The following is a 21,507-nucleotide window of genomic DNA, read 5'->3' as shown; positions in this document are numbered from 1 at the left end:
CCAGGCAGTTGTTTTTACCAAGACAGCTTGATAAATCCCAATACCCTGCCTGCCAGCATCAAATAGCAAACAGACAAAGTTGGCAAATAGCCAGCAAATATGTGCTGTTTATTGAAGCATTTAGCGAGTTAAGAGCCAGAGCTCCCTTTATGAGTTGGTGGAAACCAAACTTGGACTATGAATTTGTTGGATGGCTGAAAATATGAGTCTAAAAGCATGAAAATGTTGCTTTGTGGGCTTGCTGTGTAAATAAGCTACTGTTTGTTAAGACATTATCAATATCAAGCTTGAGAGGCCAAAATACCAGCTGAGGCTAGTTTAAGGAATATTACTGGAGCACATTAGGCTACTTGTATTGAACACTTTTACACCTATATTATTTCAGTCACGGACATTCATAACATACACAACATTTAAATGGACACGAACACATAAAGAGGAACATGGTGAAATAATTACATAAATCTAAATGCTAATGCAGGAGGAGGCTTGGGAGGTGGAAGAAGCAGCATATGGAACATTTGACTATAAAATGATTTCTGTGCCCGCCTGAACAATCACCAGGCTGCATACATACAACCACATACACACATATAACGACATACAATACACTGTTGCAGCACCCTCCCACATTTTCACTGTCTTTTTAATGATACAACAGTATAGATAGCTGTTGTTTGTGCCTGTATTTACATGTGTGGGCATTTCTGTGAGCAATGAGCCTACAAAAGTGCACACACGTGTATTTCGCTTGCTGCTCAGGATGGATGGAGATGCAATGGTTCACTTAATGATTCCTCCTCCATCTCCGTCCTCCCTCTTCTGCCATCCATCCATTCATCATTCATTACTCCTTTCATCCCTCCCTCTGCAAAAGCTGCATTTATGTAAGAGAGACTGTAGAGCCCAAACACTAAAAGCCAAATGGAGTGAAGTGGATCTACATTATGGCTTCTGTTATGAGAGGACTTCAAATGGCAACACTGCTCACTTGGAATTAATGGAGTTAACTACAGACAAGAGGGAGGATTTATGTTCAGTGGAAAAGCTGCAATGTGCCTGCAGCCTCTTATTCTTACCATCAGCTGTCCGACTAAAATAAATTGTTGTATTTTTCTGCGACACCATCAACCCCTGAGTGCAAAGTATGCCTTACTTGTAATTACTTTATACTTAATAGTTGCTTTGAATTTTCAAAATTCAAAACGGACTCTTGATCAGAGATCGAGAAGGTTAGGAACACAGTAGGTTTAGACACATAAAAGCAGTATTCCCCTGTTGAAGAAAAGGAAAAGACTGACTGTGTGACTGTGATTTTCAGTCACTCTGTGAGTATTTGATATGTTTAAATCTTGCAGGCTCGCTGAACAGAAACTCAATAGTGGAAATGAGCTATCAACATGAAATTGAGTGGGGCTCTGTGGATGGAAATGTCACTTTACCGGTCCGCCACTTTGGTCCAGACTGATGTATCTTGACAACTGTTTCATGGATATGAATCACTGTCCTATGAGTAATCAATTTACAGTAGATACTGTGACAGACAGATTGAAAGTATTCTAAAGTTCAGCACCCCTCATCCATAATTGTTCAAAGTTATGTGCAGAATTATTGAACTTTGAACACTGACTGTACATTGTGAGGCTGCCTTGTGAATGAATACTATTCATGATACTACGTATGATTCAATGTCCTGAAGACTGTGTGATACAGTTATAAAAGGTCCAGAGTGAGCGACAGGGGCCTTGAGTTGAAGCTGTTTTGTCAGTTACTGATGAATTACTTCACTTCCCCTCCTCTCCCAGACTCAGGATCATCCTACCTGCCATCCTGTCTGCGATTAGTCACCTTTGACTTTAATTCACCTTTCATTCAGATCTGCAGAACATCTAAATTCAATCAGCAGATCATAAATTAAATGAATCCAGCCTGTGATAAACACATGCAGAAATAAACGGGAAGTACTACAACAACCAACCGCAAACTGAAGCAGTAATTAAGTAATGAATAGAAGTGATAGGTGCCATTTAGTTAGAATATTCTCTACAGTGTTTCCCAAAAGGATTTACCTCATTAAAATATGAGTTCACCTTATCGATATTTGACAGCACACCACTTATGTTTGCTTCGGTACCATTTGCAGAGAGAGGCTAGATACTGTATCCCAGGAGTCACTGATTAATAGAAAGCAAGTTAGGGGCGCCGCCATCTCATAATTATTCTGCTTTTTGCTTAATATTACCAGATCACCTAAATCACTTCTTAGCTACAATGAGCTTAAGCAAATATGTAGGTCATTAAGTATATGGGTCGCTAAGATCTGGGACAATTACATGGCTGCCACTATGCATACACAATGTCAAGTAATGTGTTATGTAAGTTTAAAATGGATGAGTTGATGTGATTATACTGGAGTTTTATCACAACCACAATATTTTCCTGTTTATGTGTAGATGTGATACATGTGCATATTGATTCGGTCTTTTAAGAATTAATAAATAATGCAAATGAAACCTTTTCTCATGTCAGTACAAAGTAGTGAAAATATTATACATTGTATGTATGGTTTTCTTCAAATCAGATACACAAGACATTTGTGTTAATTCCATATAATTCTGTTAAGTCTGACATATCAGTTACAATGTTTGAATTTATTGCTATATACATTTATGGCAACTACAACATGGTTTAGTTACAGAAAGAGCATGGTAAATAAACTATAAAATGGTACAGTGTGGTTGTTAGGCAACAAAAACACTGGAATCATCATGTAAATTCTGTTCCACTACATAATGTAAAAGGAACACTATGTTCTGTAATGGCACTGGAAGTTGGCATAGGACATAAATTGTGAGGAGTGGCACCTTCCAGAATAGCTGAAATACCCAGGGGTACTGGGCTGAAGTTCACCTCCACTGCAAAGTCCGACATTAGACACCAGGATAAAATGCAATGAGGCAAAGAAAAATGTAATGTTCCAGTGTGTGGGGCACGACTTACTTTAACATCCCAAAAATGCAGGTGGGTTAGGTCTCTTGGACTTACAGAACTGATTAAAACTAGACTGACAGCCTCACTGGGTAAACACAGAGGAGAACATGGTCTCAAATTAAATGTTTCATCTGTTCTCTCTCCTTAGTAAAAATGTGTTGGCTCTCTCTGACTGAGCACTGGGAAGAGGAAAGAGAACCCTTTTGTGTTGATTCATGATCATTTTTTCAATATAATAAAAATGCTGGAAGGCAGAATGTGACATGTTTGAAACTTACAAAGCTAAGAAGCAGTAGCGACATCCGCAATCAAACACTGGTAATTATATTTTGTACGTACTACAGAACATCAGAGGAGGTACTCAACAGTTCACAGCCCCACAGACAAAAGGCAAGACCATTAACTAGCACTAATAGGACATCCTTTTACAGCTTTTGACTTTAGTGATATTAATAGCATAATACTTTTGGATTGGTTGCAGAGCACTCTCTCTGTTTGTTCCTTTTTATTGCTCTTGAATTAATCCTTTCTTTTTCTCTCACCACAAGAGAAGCTTTTAGAGTTATTTTTTTCGTATGCTGCTACATATACAAAGACTAATAATCACATCTGGTGTTGAGGAAAAGATCTCATGTTTTATCTTGTATGGATTTTCTTGCTGCAAAGCTCTGGGACGAAGAAGCATAATCCATTTTTCCTTATAGACAACCACTGGTGTCTGATGGAGACTGAGCATAATTTGCAATCATCTCTTTTGTTTTATACTCCCTTTACTGATAAATCAAAATTTCATTATGCAAATTCAATTAAGTGCAGTGTGTTATTGTCCTCATTTTTCATAGCAGGCAGAATGCAGCATGAACAATATATCTGAATTAAATACTGCCTTTCCGGAAACAATTATTTACTGAGGTTGGTGGACAATCGTGTCATGAAGGCTGAATGCACACAAAGTCACAAAGTAGGCCCTTTAATTACATAAATATGCATGTGCAGCCTTAAGACAGGCTGTGCTAGTCAGTGATATATTTTCTTCTCTGATTGATCAAACCTATTAAGTTAATTTGCCCACACAGGTAAAAGGGCTCAGTCATCACCAGTCAGGCTTCCAGTCAGTTTTGATTGTCTGAGGCAATAACTCACCCCTCACATGACTGGAGAGTACAGTGTTTCACTCACGGGATGGATGTAATGTACATTCACCAAGCACACCATACTGATACTGGGTAGGGTCTCAAAACAGCCTCAGTTCTTCGTGGTATGGATTCGACCAGATGTAGAAAACATTCCTTTGAAATTCTGGTCCATGTTGACATGACTGCATCACATCATTTCTGCAGATTTGTCAGCTGCACATTCATGCTGCCAATCTCCTGTTGTACCACATCACAAAGGTGTTCTGTTGGATTGAGATGTGGTGACTGGGTAGGCCACTGAAGTTAGAAGAAGCATGGTTATAAAGGTGCGGTCAGCAACAATACTCTGATTGGCTGTGACATTCAAACCATGATTGACTGGTATTAAAAGCAACAAAATGTGCCAAGAGAACATTTCATACACATACACTACCAGCAGCCTGGGCTGTTGACACAAGATAGGCTGGGTCTATGGATTCATGCTGTTGATGGCAAATTCTGACCCTACCATCTGACCAAGCAACAGTCCAGTTTTGTTGAGCATGTGCTCACTGCACCCTCAGATTTCTGTTGTTGGCTGACAGGAGTGCCACTCATTGGATGTTTTGTGTTTTTTGCACCATTCACTGTAAACTCTAGAGACTATTATGTGTGAAAATCCCAGGAGATCAGCAGTTTCAGAAATAATCAAACCAGCCCATCTGGTACCAACAATCATGCCAAGGTCAAAGTAATGGAGATCACTTTGTTTCACATTCTGATGTCTGATGTGAACATTAACTGAAGCTTCTGACCTGTATCTGCATGATTTTGTGCACAACTTCCCCATGATTGGCTGATAATTGCATGAATAAGCTGGTGAACAGGTGCTCAGCTACCAGTGCCATCATGGTGTAAATGTGCATAGTGAAACTGACCTCCATGCAAGAAAACATAAGCTTAAACCAGTAAGTACACGTTCTCCATTTTACAAAATCTCACACAAAAGACACACACACAGATATACACACTGCTTAATCCTCCAGGACAACCTGTTCCAGCGAATTTGCAGCTCTATTTATTTCAGTGCAGCTGGCTGAGGGCCCGGCTCCCAGGGCCACCAGGGTTTGCACACGGTCATGCGAACTCCAGCGATGGGAGACACTGGCTGGGCGGCTGAAAGAGACAAGAGTGAGTCCTGTATGTCTGTGCCAACTCCTGACTTAGATCAAACACAAGCACAGACATGCACATTAACAAATTCAGACATATACAAAAACAACAAATGCAATCATACATATGCAAAAAAAATCAGGCTGTGGCTGAAAGGCAATGGAGTAGACACACAACACACAAGCTTCAGTCACTGGGGCCACAAAGGAAGATCAGTGGGTATGTTTTGGGAGACAAACCTTGTTGACAGTTTATGACATGGTTGATGCAATATGGCTTCATACCACTGAAGGTACTGCAATATGACTGATGCAATATTCGAGTGGAAAAGAACTAAGTAATAGTTATAATAGCGTAATATCACTTAAATTCTAACAGCCACACAGGTGCTTTTCTAGCCATGAGGGCAACATTGTTAGCTGTTGCCTTTAGCCCTACCTGTGATTTGAGCACTGCTTATGCTACTTTGGCAAGCTAAGCTAAATAGCTTTTATTTTCCAAGTTCAGGCTGGTTAGCCTAACTTCCTTGCTTCCATATCTAAGAGGGATACAAACTTCAACCTCCAACCCTGCATGACCAATGCTATTTGGGCTTGTTGAAAAAAGTAAAAGTACATCTTGACAAAAGTACAGTCACATCATATTGTTAAGAGCATAATTTTGAATTTAGATATTTGGTGGGTCTCCAAAGCTAAAGGTTGGGTAACCATGTTGGATTACACTTTGAAGTCAGAATAAAGGGAGGTTTTTCTGTTTCTTGTCATTTAGCAGATGACGTGCCCTGGTTCATAGCATACCACAGCAGTTGACATCACGTCTCCTAGCAATGCCAGATGTCAGTCAACAGCTGCCATAGAAAACACCCAGCAAGAATCATGAGGTGTAGACACAGTTTCCACAAATATGTCCAAAAATGATTTTATCCTCTTTTGGAAAAAATAAAGACACCATCAGTGTCATTACTGATACATTTCTTTACACAGAGATGAGAACAATTCAAATTTCTGATCGACTTTAAATGGTTTTTGTTTTGCCTCATTGATTTTTTCTTGTAAATTCAGATCACACCACCGTTGAGTCAGCAGCACAACAGACTGACTGATTTAAACTGAGTGTGCTGGCTGTTCAGCTGCTGTTAGGCAGTAGGTTGACAATTGAGTAGTGTCAGTACAAAAAGAGATACAGTATTGATTTCACTTTCGGATCTTATTTCACATGTCCTGTTTATCCCTGTTAATATGTTTGTTTGCTTAGCAGTATTTTAGTTGTCCTACAGTGGCCTAAGTAAACAAGTATCAAATGTGTGTGTGTGTGTGTGTGTGTACATGGGAGAGGAAGTGATTTAATGATTCTTTGTGTGTGTGTGTGTGTGTGTGTGTGTGTGTGTGTGTGAGTGATTTTTTTTTTAAAATTCAAGATAGCTTTAACTCTTCAGCTGGATTTCTGTTGACTAACAGAATTCCGAACAATATCCAAACTGTAATTACAGATTGGCAGGAAGGGAATCCATCAGTCTAGTGTCATTTCATTACACTGCTGCTGCTTCATGTGTTTGACTTAAGAAGTAAAGTGAAGTCCTGCTTAATTAGCTCTCTTTGAGGGTTAAGTGAAGAAAAAAATTATCAGTTAATATCAGTAACAGTGGTAAGAAAAATGTATTTTGTACTACTGGAATCAATAACAACACAGAACTCTTTCATCTCAACTTGTTAGAGCCACAGGAGCCTTGAAGTAGAACTTTGAACACAGTGTGAAGCTATGTTAATGCATTATAGATCCAGTGTGATGGCTAAGGAAAAGTATAAAGGAGCTTATAGCAATTTCTGAATGACTGTGCAAGTGATGTAATCATACTGAGTGAGTGAGTGATGTTATTATACTGAGTGAGTGAATGATGTAATTATTGAGTATGTGAGTAGGCAATTGATGCAATTACTCAATGACTGAGTGAGTGAGTGATGTAATTGTATCGAGTGAATGAGTGAGTGTTGTAATTATACTGAGTGTGTGAGTGAGTGAGTGATGTAATTATACAGAGGAGTGAGTGAGTGAGGGAATATGTAATATAAAGAGAGAGTGAGGAGTGATGTAATTATACTGAATGAGTGAGTGAGTGAGTGATGTAGTTATATTGAGTGAGTGAGTGAGTGAGTGATGTAATTATACTGAATGAGTGAGTGAGTGAGTGAGTGAGTGATGTAATTATACTGAATGAGTGAGGAGTGATGTAGTTATATGAGTGAGTGAGTGAGTGAGTGATGTAATTATACTGAATGAGTGAGTGAGTGAGTGAGTGAGTGATGTAATTATACTGAATGAGTGAGGGAGTGATGTAGTTATTATAGTATGTGAGTAGGCAAGTGATGCAATTACTTAGTGAGCGAATGAGTAAGCGAGTGAGTGAGTGATGCAGTTATTGGGTGAGTGAGGGGCTAATGCAGTTAGTGAGTAAGTGTTGGAATTAGAGAGCAGATGAGTGAGTGATGCAATTAGTGAGAATGAATAATAATTATTCAGTGAAATTTAAAAATTACTTTATGTTGAAAATATCTGAAAACAGAGTGCAATGGACTCTTTAGCTCTGTCTAAATATTGAGTAGTAATCAAATGACAAAACAGAACCAACTGCAGTAAATTAATGAACCAGAAGAGTATTTTGAGAATGAGACACTCAGAGGAAAAGATTGGTAATCATACATTGCTGATGTTGTACTAAAGGTATCTGTATTTTACACTGAATTTATCATGACAACAAGTAAACATGTAGGAAGTCTTAATTTTGCAGTACCAGCTATTTAAAATGAGAGATTATAAAAAAGATACATTTTATTAAGATCTACTTTTAAAACATGGGAAAATAAAAAATGTATCTCTCTAGTAAAAGCTTGTTTTGAATGCAGGAAATTAGAGAAAGTCATTCAGTTAGTACAGTAAGTGAATGACTTAATTAAGTGACTGAACAAGCGAGTCAGGAGAGGCAACAAAAAGAAGAGGAAAAGAAGTGAGTGGGTGAGCGAGTGGGAGAGCAAGCAAGCAGTGGAGTAAATCAGTGAGCAAAGCAGTGAGTGAATCACAGACGATCAACAGGACGTGGAAGTTGAATTCTAATATTCGACCCGAACACAACCAGCCTGCCAGCAAGTCATCACCTATTGAGCACGCTGAGGGTCCACCCAGCTGTGTCATCCAGCTGTCAACACAGCTCGCTTTATTGAGGCAGCATCTAAGGCTTCGTGTTTGAAATGGAAAAGCCTGTCGTTTCGCTGCAGGCATGCGGTATCAACATACAGTGGCACTGATAGTGTTAAATATTTATCATTTTCTCCACAGGCATAAAATATGAGAAAAAAAAACGGACAGTGTGTGTGTGTGTGTGTGTGTGTGTGTGTGTCCGTCCCCATCTAGAAAAATACACCCCCTGTCCTAACTTCCTAACTTGTCAAAGGCAATCTACCTGGTCCATGTTTCCCTAGTTGATGTTGAAAAAAGAGAGCAAAAAGGAGAGAATGAATAAAAGATAGGATAATAAAATTCAAAAAAAAGTGCAACTGACAGAAATAAAGTGATGAAGAGAGAAGGGGGCTGATAGATAGGATATTGAGAATGAGATTGAGAAGGTCAGAGAGAACGAAAGCGAGTCCAATGAAATGATTGACAGTGATACAGACTGAGGAAAAAGACAGACTTTAGATTTTTTTCATGCAGACAGCAGAAATGGCTCTGGTTGAGTTTGCAGCAGAGAATAATAACACGGCATTAAAGTAGCTGCAGCATCAGTGCAGTTACATAAGACTGTCACAAATCTTTCTGCTCTTCCATTCAGGCCAAATCCTCAGGAAAAGCACATTCATATTTCTGCTGCCGTTGAACAGTGACCCTCCTTGCCACTCTGAAATGAATTTCATTTAAACTTGTAATGAATAATTTCAAAAACGTCTCAGTGCAGTGCTGTGGTGTCACATTTGTAATCTATAAGTAAAATGGCTCTGGGAAACAGGTAAGGAGGAAAAAGGGTAACTTAATGGGGGGAGCACAGTTTTGACACCTCTGGCTATCACCAACGTGTCCCATAATGAACATGTGCACTTATTTGTTGTTGTATTGCACTCTAATTAGGGCTGTTGTACTTTATTCCACATCAACATTTCATTATAGCAAGATCTGTTGTTTGGAGTTCTGGTAATGTAGTTACTGTTACCACAGTTAATTAGTGACACTTAACTGCAATGGATGAAAATGAAAATTAAAGAAAACATCCACGTTAACACACTTTAAAACTACATCATCTAAATTGTTGTTTTGTTTATCTGTTTTTTGTATTTTTTAGCCACTTGGGGCAGTACTCACTGTGAAGCAGCGTTCATTGAGTTTGTTGGCCGCTTGGGAACAGTGGAATGAGCTGTAAACAACAGTAACAGATATATAATCTCCATTCTGAAGTTGACAGAATAAACATGCTCTTAAATGGATGTGTATTTACACATAAAGCAACATCCTGTTTGAGGCTGTGTTTCTGTGTGTCTGTCCACCTTTTTAGCTCTGTTGTGGTCTCTATAAACTCCTGAGAGATCTGGTTCTTTGGCCTTTGAATTTTAACTGTTCACCAGCTACTTGCTACTAACATTATACATGGCCATTTGAACATTTTTTATAATAAAACAAATGGATAATATTAATATTTCCTATACCTAAATTAACAATGAATAAATAAATACAAATTACACATCTGCAATGTATTCAGAGTAATGCAGGTCTTACAAATGTTTGTACCTGTGAAACCTTCAGCCCTGTAGTATCAGAGTCCCTCTATGCACTGCTGATATATGCTAAGCCAACAGCACCCAAAAGGAGTAAAAAATATTCTGAACATTCACGTTTTCTTGCCAGAAGACACCAGAGAATTCTTCTGACTTGTAAATGAGGTACCTGCACTCAGCATGCTCAGTGAAGCTGGAACTTTGAGCGATGGCAGCTTTGCAGTCTGGAGGTCTGTTGTGCTGCTGGCCCTCCCACGCACACAACTTAACGCTACAATATTAGCATAATGAAAGAAAAACACACAGCAGCTGCAGAATGAATATGACACACAATGCCATTTTAAATTCAATTTCTGCAGAGAAGAAAGAGCCACATGTACTGAGGTGAATATTATGTTAAACATGCCTTGTATTGTGTTAAGCAAAAGCAATCAGTTTGGGTGTGACATGCAGTTACAAAGGGGATCTGCATGGTCATGACATAAACTCTCAGGGTATGAAATTACCAGGTCCAGTTCCAGTTCTGTCATGTTGCCCTCTGTGGCAGGAATTCCCCCATGAGACCTAAGAAAAGCTCAGTAGCTTGTCCATTTTTTGAGTGCAACTCTCCACTCTGACTGCAATGAGACAGCAGTGCAATAATCACTCTTCTACGTCTTCAATTAACACCATTCTTCCATTGTGGCCTAAAAGGTCATTTCATGAACTAAAATCAAATTTTTTTTGTTGCCAGAGCTTTCATTTCTTCTTCTTTCCTTTACTAATAAAACAAGCTTAATGGAGTGGTCCAACAAGAAATGCACACATATGAATTCTTTCCCAGGTTTAGATGATTATTATGACAATGCTGGAGTCGGGAAAAGATTGGAGAGTATTTTCCCTCCATGCTTCCAAACCAAAGAGTTATGTGCTGAAACAATCACCATAAGTGTCTGCCAGCTGCAAAGAACTCTAGTACAAATTTAAATTCATTTCAGACACCACATCACTGTTTTCACACTACAAGGCCTGTTTGTCGGTCTGTGCGTTCGTACTCGGACTCAACACTGGAAATTTGTTGGCCACGACAACATATGCTGTCACAATCAGTCTGACTTTGTGTTGTCTGACCCCTACATTAGAGGTGTTGGTCGGCATCAATCTAGCTGTTTCTTCCTTTCTTCATGATAAGCTAGGCTAATTGCGTCCTCGCTCTAGCCCCATACTTAATGTGAAAACAGGAGAGCGGTATGTATCTACTGATCTAACCAACATAAAGACACACTTTTACACAGATAATGCAGATTGCTTTTTTGTTCTCCTCTGGTGGCTTGTCATACACAGACATGTGCTGTCAGTTTATTTCCAGTGCCTGAAATACACTTTCATATGACAATATTTCTCCACCATCTAAATATTCAACAAACATCAGATTTTGATGTCAGTCCCTCTGAATCCAAGAAGAAGGGCTGCTCTCTCCATCTGTTACTTTTCTCCAGCAGCAAACATGATGACATTCACAGCAGAGAGTCAGAGGTATACGTTTCTCCACTGACAAATACAGTAGATATTAGTTCAATCCAGCCACAACATTTGTTGCACTTTTCAGCAAGGGGCATGACTTCTGCCAGCAAAATGTCATGTTCTGTTATTGCTGTTACTATGCTAGTGCTATTGCTCCATCCACCTACACTTAAAGCAAACAGCTGAAATACAAAACTGAACTGAGCAGAACAGATGAAACAGAGCATTTAAGAGCACAGAAGAGTTTTTTTTCTTTCATTTAATTTAAAGCTGTAAAGGTGAAGCACCTTCTTTAAAGAGGCAGGGCGTGTATGGAAATGTGTTGTCAAGGCCTGTTACATCTCTGTTAGCAAGTTGTTTCATTAGCTGGAACATGCTTGTCAAGTTCTATCCCACAAAAACACATCATTTATTTTATCCCTCGAGTTTTTGTGTAGGCAGCCGTCATGTCCCTCCACTTTGCTGAGACTAGAGTGACAAAGCTTTCCTCTCTGGCATTTCACTTTGACGTTCAGCACCAAACAAGCTGCTGAGTGGAAGAACATGCTGTTTTTTTTTTTTTCTTCTTCTTCTTTCATTGAGTGTGTGTGTGTGTGTGTGTGTGTGTGCCCTTCTGCTCCTGTGCTGAAAATAAACCATCACACAGTGAGGCACGCTCATGATTTTAATATGAGCAGCAAAGAGAAAAGAAAGAGGGAGGGAAAAGACAGAAAGATGCAAAACATTCACTCTGTTGCAGGATGTTAACACAAGAGAACACAGCTCTATTCTATTGTAGTCTACTGTGTTTTTATATCTCTGCCATACTGCCAGAGTAAACCTGAAATAAAAGATACACACTACACTCCTGTTTACAGACATATTTGCGGAGGGAGGTCATGGACAGGAGCAGTGCAGGCAATCAAACTGTAATGCTGCTGGAGAGACTCACGGCTGTTATGCACTGTGGTCACTTGGGGTTTTCTTTCTTTACTGCATACACACATGCATGGAGTAATAGATGCATGGACTTATACACAAACACACACACAGGCTGCAATGAAAATAAATGCTGCATTGGCCTGCAGCCTGAGGATCTGAATTGTTATTGGAGAGACTGAACGAGAAGGTGGGCGAGGTTTGATGGGCTGTATTTTTGCATTATAATGTTGATCTACTGGCTCCATTCAACAGCAAGGCATTTGACTTTCTATAAGAGAATTGTGTAACATTAGCAGTTTTTAATACTGCGCATGAGGAAGACTTAAAAGGGGGATATCACTTAGTTTGACGATGCAAACACACTGTTATTTAAGTGGCAGCAAGTTAGTATTTATAACCAGTTATGACTCTGCATTATCTGAATAATAATATTTCTCAACAAAGACACAAAATGCTGTACAGTATAATGAAAGGAGCAGAACAGCTGCATCAGCAAACAGTGAGTTATCGGCAGATTTGCTCTGTTGACTCTTAACTGCTACCCCAAAACCATATTCATGTCCATGTCAACAAATGCAGTAACAAATTTAAGTTAAGCGAATAACTGCATTATCTAACTGTTTACAGAACGGCACATGAATTCTATTAGTCAAGTGCATTTTTATATAGAAATCTTTCAGACATGTAGCAAGACATGCTAGTGTCTGAGTAAAATCACATGTACAGAGTAAATAGAGTAAGTCAGTGCATCCTTTAGATCAACTGCAGTTCTATAGTTGCTCATTTTCCTCTTCAGTCTGACAACATTTTAAGAAAGACAGTCTTGTTAGACAGTGGCCATTTGGATTTTAAGACATAATTTAATGAATTTCTGGAGACCCTGGCCCATTTAATAATAAATTCATTTTACAACTCTGTAATTTGCCCAGTAATTTCCTGGAACATTTCCTGGAAAGAACTATGAAACTGGGCCTGATTATAGAGACAGTGACCTTGAAAGAAAAGCTCATTTAAGCTGAGGTAAATATTTATTCATCGCTATTTTATTATTGGTAATTTTAGTCTTATTGTGTGTTGAATTATATGCTTGCCAAAATGCAACACTTTTGCCTGTTGAGATGACTTTCTCTGAATCCTCTGCAGGTTAGGCAATGAATTAATTGGAATTAGTTCATTAAAAATGCACTAATTAGTTCTATTTTTGTTTCTATAATTTATTATTATTATTATTATTATTTAGAAAGCTTCTGGAAACAATAAAAAAATTAAGTGTTATCCCAGTCTCTCACTGTATGGTGAACTACAGGTTAGGGTGAAATAATCGAATTAAGAGAGATTTATGACAATAAGGTTCACTTAACAATTCACATCAAAACAACAAGTAGAGATGCTTGTCTTCCCTTTATTTCTTTGTAGGCGGTTTTGGTTAAGTACACCATGCAAACACCAAAACGGATGACAATGGCAACAGTTACACTCTTTGCATTCATTACAAGAATAATTGCACATAAAGACCCAAACAAAGCTGGAGTATTTGTAAATGTCATGGATATTTTAACAACAACGAAGTGTATATGCAAATGTATCCTACAAATGGTGTTTCTGTAATTATAACCCAGCAACAATAAAGTATAACAGCCAGCTTTGGATGTCTGATAAATTCTGCAGCAGTGTGCATGTTGCTGTATCTACAGTTTTGTAGAGAGTTGCTGTTTTTTAAAGAACAAGACTCTAAAGAATGCATTAAACAGTGTGCTTATATGCTCTTTTGTAAGCTAGCATTAGCATACCAGAGTAACTAGCCCACCGCCATGAGAAGTAACCGAACATCACTTTACTTTTAAGGTAAAGAGTGAGTATATCAACTCACCGGACTGACCCATTCTGTGATAGGAGCTGTAAAATTTTCCCAGATGCTACGTTATCAGACTTTAGGGGTAAAATCAGTACTGTCTTGCTCTTTACTGGATATGGTGCTTCAAGAAAACTTGGTCTACTGTACACGTTAAGTTTTACTGAACATGCGTAACAACAGTAAATATGGGGGCAGGGCCTACCAAAAAGTTTCAGTAATTAGCTTACAGATGCTACGTCCAAATATGGTTTTGTGTGGTTGTGAAGTGTTGGTCAAATGAAGTATAGTTGCACTGGCGTTGGACATCCACTGGGATAGGTGGACCTATCCATTGGGACCACCTATCCCAGTGGATACGTCCAAGGCTGAATTTCCTTCCCAGTACACTCCTGAAATGAAGTAATGAAAACTGGCTTCAGTCTGCACGGAATAAATAGAGTGTAATCAGTAGACTGAATTTTGGGTAAATTGTCTGGCTGGATAAAAGCAACTCTTGCCAAGCTGCGGCCCCCCCATCATCAAGTCTACATTTTACCAGCCAGCTCTTCCTCTTGCTCTCATTTCTCTTTGTTTGGCTGTAATTACAGCCGCAGTTCCCTTGGTAAACCGACTCTCATGAGAGCCCTCATTCACATTTCCTTGTCAAATTAGACTTGTGTGTGATTAGATCTGGCAATGCTGCGGCGTGGCGCTCGGCACACTAGCTGTCAGGATCAATTAGAATGATGCCTGGCCCACTCAACATGCACGACTATATTTTCGTAACACAAAGGGTGTGTTTCTTGTATGTTTAGTGCATGTTTGACACAGGGAAAGAAAGAGAGGACACAAAGAAGTATTTATGTTGTCCAGAACTCTTGTTAAAGACACCTGAACCCAATACAACCCAATAATTAGGACAGAAAGTCCTTTGCTGAGTGACTTCATTTAGCAGGTTGTGTTTTTTTCTTGACAGGGTTCTGCAGAAACAGAAACAAAAACCGTCCTGACTGTAGAACCAATTTTGACTGTCACAAGTAAACAGACTAAGCAAGGATAGTAGGTCATATCAGTCCAGTGTACAGTAAAGAATGTTTCTCAGATGCTGGTCTGAGAAGTTTATCTGTTCAGCATGGCTTGCTACTTTTCTCCACCAGCGTTGGCAAAAAGAACTGTAATAGGTTACTGATAGGGCAACAGAGCATGGCAGCAGGTTAGATAAACAGTGCACTGCCTGTTGCACTTTTACAATATAAGTTTTGCACATGAACAGATCAGATGGAATACAGATGGAATATAAGAATTTTCAAACAGTAGTCAGAATTTCAAATAAAACATGCAGCCATATCCATGGCAATATTATAATCTTAATTTAGTGGCAAACTGAATACCTTTGGCTGTAGGTTATTTAAGGGTGGACCTTTATTTTGGGTCATTTTTAAAAATGTTTTATTGACTACATGACAAATCAGAAATGATCATAAAGTTCGGAGTAGAGCTGTTGCTCCTTTGCCATTTGCGGCCATTCAAACATCTGATTAGGACGCCTCTCGGGCACCTTCCAGGCAAGCCCAACTACTAGGATACCCCATTGTAGACTCAGAGCATGCTATGGGATCTCCTGTAGGAGCTGGAAAATGTTGCAAATGCTGCAACCCAACCCCAGATAACCAGCAAAAGAATTGGTGGATTATTAACAAATTTATGATATATATATATATATATTATTGGATGCACCTAGAAAGTACAACATTGGAATTAAAGTAACAGTTATATAAAGCTGACATAACCTCCCCTAAATTGGTATGAATTATTGATAGTTATTTTAGCTGCAGTGATGGACAACGTGGTTGGAGATTGATCAATCTCTCCAGAATCAAGAATATTTTGCAACCTGACAGGTCCATATGAATGCAGGGGAGGTTACTCGCAGTTTAAAAGCTGGGGGTTGACGTGCTGTTCCCCATATAACAAGCTGCTGCTGTCAGTTATATAACCCTTCAAAAATTGTTATACTGATTTTATGAAACAAAGTTGCATTTGACTTCAGCATATTAATAGTGTACTCAGTTGGAACATCTCATTGCACAACCAACAAGGGTAAGTCGGAAATAGTGAATCAATATGAGATTTAAGTTTGAACTTGAGAAAGTTGCTCAAACTGGTGTAAGATGTTAATTACGTGGAAGTGATCAATTGTACATATAAACCAAAGTGCCTTTTTAATCTTAGTAAAGACTTTGTACAAGAGAGATGTGTGGAAAGATATTTGAACCAAACTTCTCACAAACTCTCAAACACTAATGTTCGATGTACTGGAGCTTGATGATGTTAATGCACCATGAAAGCTTTTTAAAGGAAGGCTTTTCTTTGTTCTTGATGGGTATTAAAACAAGTAAGGATCATCAGCAGACAGCTTGATGGATTAATATGGAAACTTAAGACCTGTTGATGGAGTTCAAAAGAACTCTACTGTCTGACAGAAACAGGTTTATGAAACTGAGAATCTAAGTGAAATTAAAAGTTGAAAAAGCAAAGTTTCAACATAAGACAATGCAAACCAATCTAAACAGTGGATTTGTTCGGGTTTCTGAAGGGAAATTTAATTAATAAATTAATGTTTGCTATTCCAAAAACCCATCTGTTACAGACAATGGAAGTGTTGGAGAACCGCAGGGAATGTTCCCGGGGCCCATCCTGCTTTTTAGCCACACTGGTGGTATAGCTGTAGGGATGACAAAGCCAGTTAGTCGGTCAGCCACCATTTTGGTCCAAACTGAAATATCACAATAACTATATCAGGGATTGCCATGATTTTCCCCCCAGCATTCAGTGGTTCTCAAATAAATCTTACTGACCTTATGGCTATCCATTCAGTTTTCCTATAGCATCACCATGAGGTAATTTGTTGTTACAGTGCAATGTGTACTGAATGGATTTCTGTGACATTTATAATAATCATGTCAATCATTCATGTTCCCCACTGAATAAACTAATTGTGCAGTTGTCATCATCATCAAGTCAAAATGTAAATTTAATCTTAATGTAATACTTATTATCATTTGTTAACACATTAAAATATGACGGTGAGCATGGCAAACATTACCCTCCAAACATCAGCCTGTTTACTTTTCATCATGAACATGGTAGCATGCTAAGGTTAGCATTTAGCTCCACTGCTCCTTGGTACAGCCGCTCAGAGCTGCTAGTGCAGCTGTAGACGTTTCTCACACCCGCCTGTGCTCAGTGCAAGGAAATGCATTTTTTTAATGAACAGAAATGCCACAGCAGCTATGAGAGAAAAGCTAATTTTGCCTGTTTTTCACCATCTAGTCTTATGGAATATGCACACAGAGAATTATCGTCAGAGATCACAACGGTTCCCATAGAAATGAATAGACTTTAGGCTGACTTGCAAATGTACCCAGAGGTATGTGGAAACTTCAAAACTGGAGATAATCCTCCCAGGAAAAGTAGTTAATACGAAAATAATTAATATGAAAACAGTCTTGGACATCCTTAAATATTAGACTGTGACCAGTAAGCAGCAAAAGTTGTCTTAGCCTTAAAATCAGCCACTTAGCTTTGCTGACTAGAATACCAAACAATTTTATCAGACCTCAGTTTGACGGCCACACTTGTAGGGCTCTCTTTTCAAACAAGACTCATTTAAAATAGCTCCTATCAATCTGACCCCTTTAATGACACACACTGTTCATTCTGAAAATTCTACAGTAGCAGACAGCTAGGAAGAAGGCACCACTGATAAAAGCAGTCACTGGTGGGTGGCATTTTTATGGTTGTTTAAGTTGCTTAAATAGATGAGTCAGTGAAGAACACTTTGTAATTGGTGGTTTGGGGTTTGTTTTGAGACCCATAGCTGCAGGACCACAAGGAGAAATACTGGAAGTGACATTTAACAGAAAAATCCATACAATGATGATTCAATTCTGCTAGGCTGGAGTCTGCATTGGTGTGGTGTGTGTGATATATACAATCATATACTTTACTCTAGAAGCATTTAGACACTTGCTTTAATTTATTTTACACCATAAATAATTTGTCCTATTGACTTTTGAGGTTCCAGATAAGCCTGTTGTGACACTGTGAACCTTACAAATAGTCATTACTAAGTAGGTCATTTTTTTACTCCGACACTCCTACTGTGCCTCCTGCTGTGGTGTTTATCAGGTATACTTATATCATCTTTCTTCTTATCTCCCTGCTGATCTTCCTGTCAGTTCGCTCATAACTTATTGAAAGTACAATACAAGCCTATTAACAGAGCATTATTTTAATTGTAGTAGGAAGACTTGATATAAAAATAATACCTGCGAGGCCATTCGTTATTGTGATTATGGAGCCAACTGTGAGGCTGTCAGCAGCTCAGTGAAAAGTACCGAGTCTCTGTATGTCCTCATATGTTTCAGCTTTGTGGAAACAGCCAGGAGCAGCTGAGCACTGCTGCCACCCAACCCCCAAACTTTCCTGCCAGTCTCCCTCCCTGTGTGTCTTTATTGCTTCATTTGCCAGAGAACTTTTTCAAAATGTCACACTCTCATTTCCAGAGTGTTTTAATGAAGCAAGGAGTACAAGTGCACGGCTCATTATGATGGAGGATGCAAAAAAGTGACAAGTATGCTTGGAGATAGGGACAATACCTTTACTGTCTTCTGTTTTTTCTCCTGCTTCACTTTTTCATCACTTGAGGTAATAATCCACAACAAGTATGCATACAAACAAAGCTGTATTGGGTACTCTGGTGGCTCAGTCTGCTTAAGTATTTGCAGTGTAAATGCAGCATCCTGGGTCAAATGTAGCCTGATTAACATGTACATGGTTTACACCAGGTGTGCTGCTTACTTACCTGTCTCATTACTTTCTGAAAGCAACTCACTGTAGCATCCAGACTGCCCTGAAGAAGTAGCTATGCTCAGAGGGTGTATTGTAAACAGAACAATGGCTGAAGTAGCCATTGTATAATGCATATATTTTAGGTATTGGAGTTCAACGCTATTAATAATAGATATAAAAGCACCATGGTCATCTGTATCCAAGGTACATGTTACTGCCAGGTATAAACTGTTATTGGTTGTCATCCCCCACTCTCTCCAAATCCTTCCTGACTCTCTCCACTGTGAATCATAAAACTGAACTGAAAATGCCAAAATAGCTTCCAAAATAAATGTCTGTTTTCATACTCTGTTGCTGATTGGTGTTACACAATCATTATTCATCGTACTGTATCTTCAGTTCATTAAAACATTTTCTATTCCAAGCACAAAGTTTCCTAGTTCTCCACAGCACAAGCAGTGATGTGTTTTCTCTTTTGTGGCTACAACTGCTGCAGTTTGACCAAAATGAAATGAAGGCAACTGAGTTTAATGTCTCCAGCTCCTACACATGCATGTGATGCATATCCAGGCATAACATACCTTCTCTGGTGGCCTACCGGAATTCATAGAACCTTTGAAGAATTCTTGATCTGCCATTTATAAAAGATGTGGCTTAATCATTATCAATGATGCAGTCAAGAAATTTTAGTTTGAGTAAAAATAAAAGAGATTTGCTGAAGGACCCAGCGGCACTGAAGCAGGTTCTGTGGCCCTCTTTTCTTCACATTATTATGATACATTACAGCTGTCCAAAGTATGAACTTAGTCCCTCTACACATACTCCTTCAGATTACTGAAAATCAAATAAATCCCCCTGCAGCACCCTCTAATAGACTTTTAGTCAAGGCACGTTTGAAAGAAAATAAAGTCAGTGATATTTCTCCCCAAGATCAAAACACTTTAAAATCTGTGAGCTTATTCCCTGTCCAAAAGGCATCACTCTTTCTTGCATTTTTGATGTTGCTTTTGACAGGAAGTGGGAAGTGGAAGATGATTTCTCTCTATAAAACATTGTTTGTTTATGCATCGCCCCTTTATTTGCTCCAAGATGCCCTTGTATGTAACTGACAGGGTGCTTTGATTTTTATTACTTGTAGGGCTGTAATGGGACTGTGGGTGGGCAGTGGCAGAGAGGTGCCTGAGAGGGCTGCTGATGTTAACGGGAGGATGGAAATTACCTTTCATAACAGCAACAATCGCACCGAGATCTCTAGGAGATCATTAATATTCATTGAACACAACACAACGCTGACTGAAAAAAAAAATCCCAATCATAAATTTACATGAAGTACATGGACGCAGGGGTGGGAGCTACAAGCCGCTGTGTTTTTATTGCGAAAGCTACAGTAGCACATATTGCTCTTCAGTGCTTAGATTTATGAGTGAGTCCAGCCAGGGGTCTTGTATTGTGATTTCAGTGGAAGCCATTCAACCCAGTCTGCTGGTCTGTGGTACATTAGAAAAGTACATCATTGCCTTGATATCATATTGAACAATTTTTGATGTGCTTTTTTTGTTTATCAATATCCCTGTCCTCAGTTCCTTTTGTTTTGTTTTTCTGACATGAAATGTCATCAGTCACTTCTCAAGTACTGTCCTAATTCCAAGTCCACTTTTATATTATAAATCTCTAAAACAAAAAAATGCATTTGCTTCTGTTTTACAAATTAACAATATATGAAAGCAGATGCACCCAGGATAGTTCCTTGGTGTCCACCACAGTTTTTCCATTATTTTTAATGGGAAGTTTTGTTTTGGAGACCCTGCAAACCCATGCCTCATTGACTTAAAATTAAATGCACAACATAATATTTACAACATTCTTCTGTTTTGCAGAAATAACATTTTACAAGAAAGAATAGGGGCCTCAGGATCGCTCCCTAGGGTGCTTCACAGGTTTTCACTGGTCTATAAGGTTTTTGATTTATTGCATCAAAACAAAAACAGACAATAACACTTCTGAGAATAAACCATCACAAACAATTTCTCATTTCTGTTTTGCTGACTAGTTTTCAGAGAGGTTTTTGTGTTTTGCATGTCAGGGCAATGATAATCATCTGTATTGTGGTCCAAAAAAGCCACTATTCTGCAGCCCTGGTGTATCATCTTTAGTGTATCTCAGTCATATGTGACATAATCTTAACCCAAGAACCCACAGTGACACAGGTGTCACCAACTCTTTAAATGCTGTAGAAAGCTCTTCATGACTTACTTTTAACTCATGAAGAAAACAAAAAAAATTTCTAAATTCTAAAAAAAAAAAAAAGAAAAAAGAAAAAAAGAGTAAAACTTCAGAGATGTGTTACATACGATCCATT

This window comes from Lates calcarifer, linkage group LG7_1, assembly GCF_001640805.2.
Source record: "Lates calcarifer isolate ASB-BC8 linkage group LG7_1, TLL_Latcal_v3, whole genome shotgun sequence".
NCBI classification, from domain to species: Eukaryota; Metazoa; Chordata; class Actinopteri; family Centropomidae; genus Lates; species Lates calcarifer.
This window is presented reverse-complemented; position numbering follows the sequence as displayed.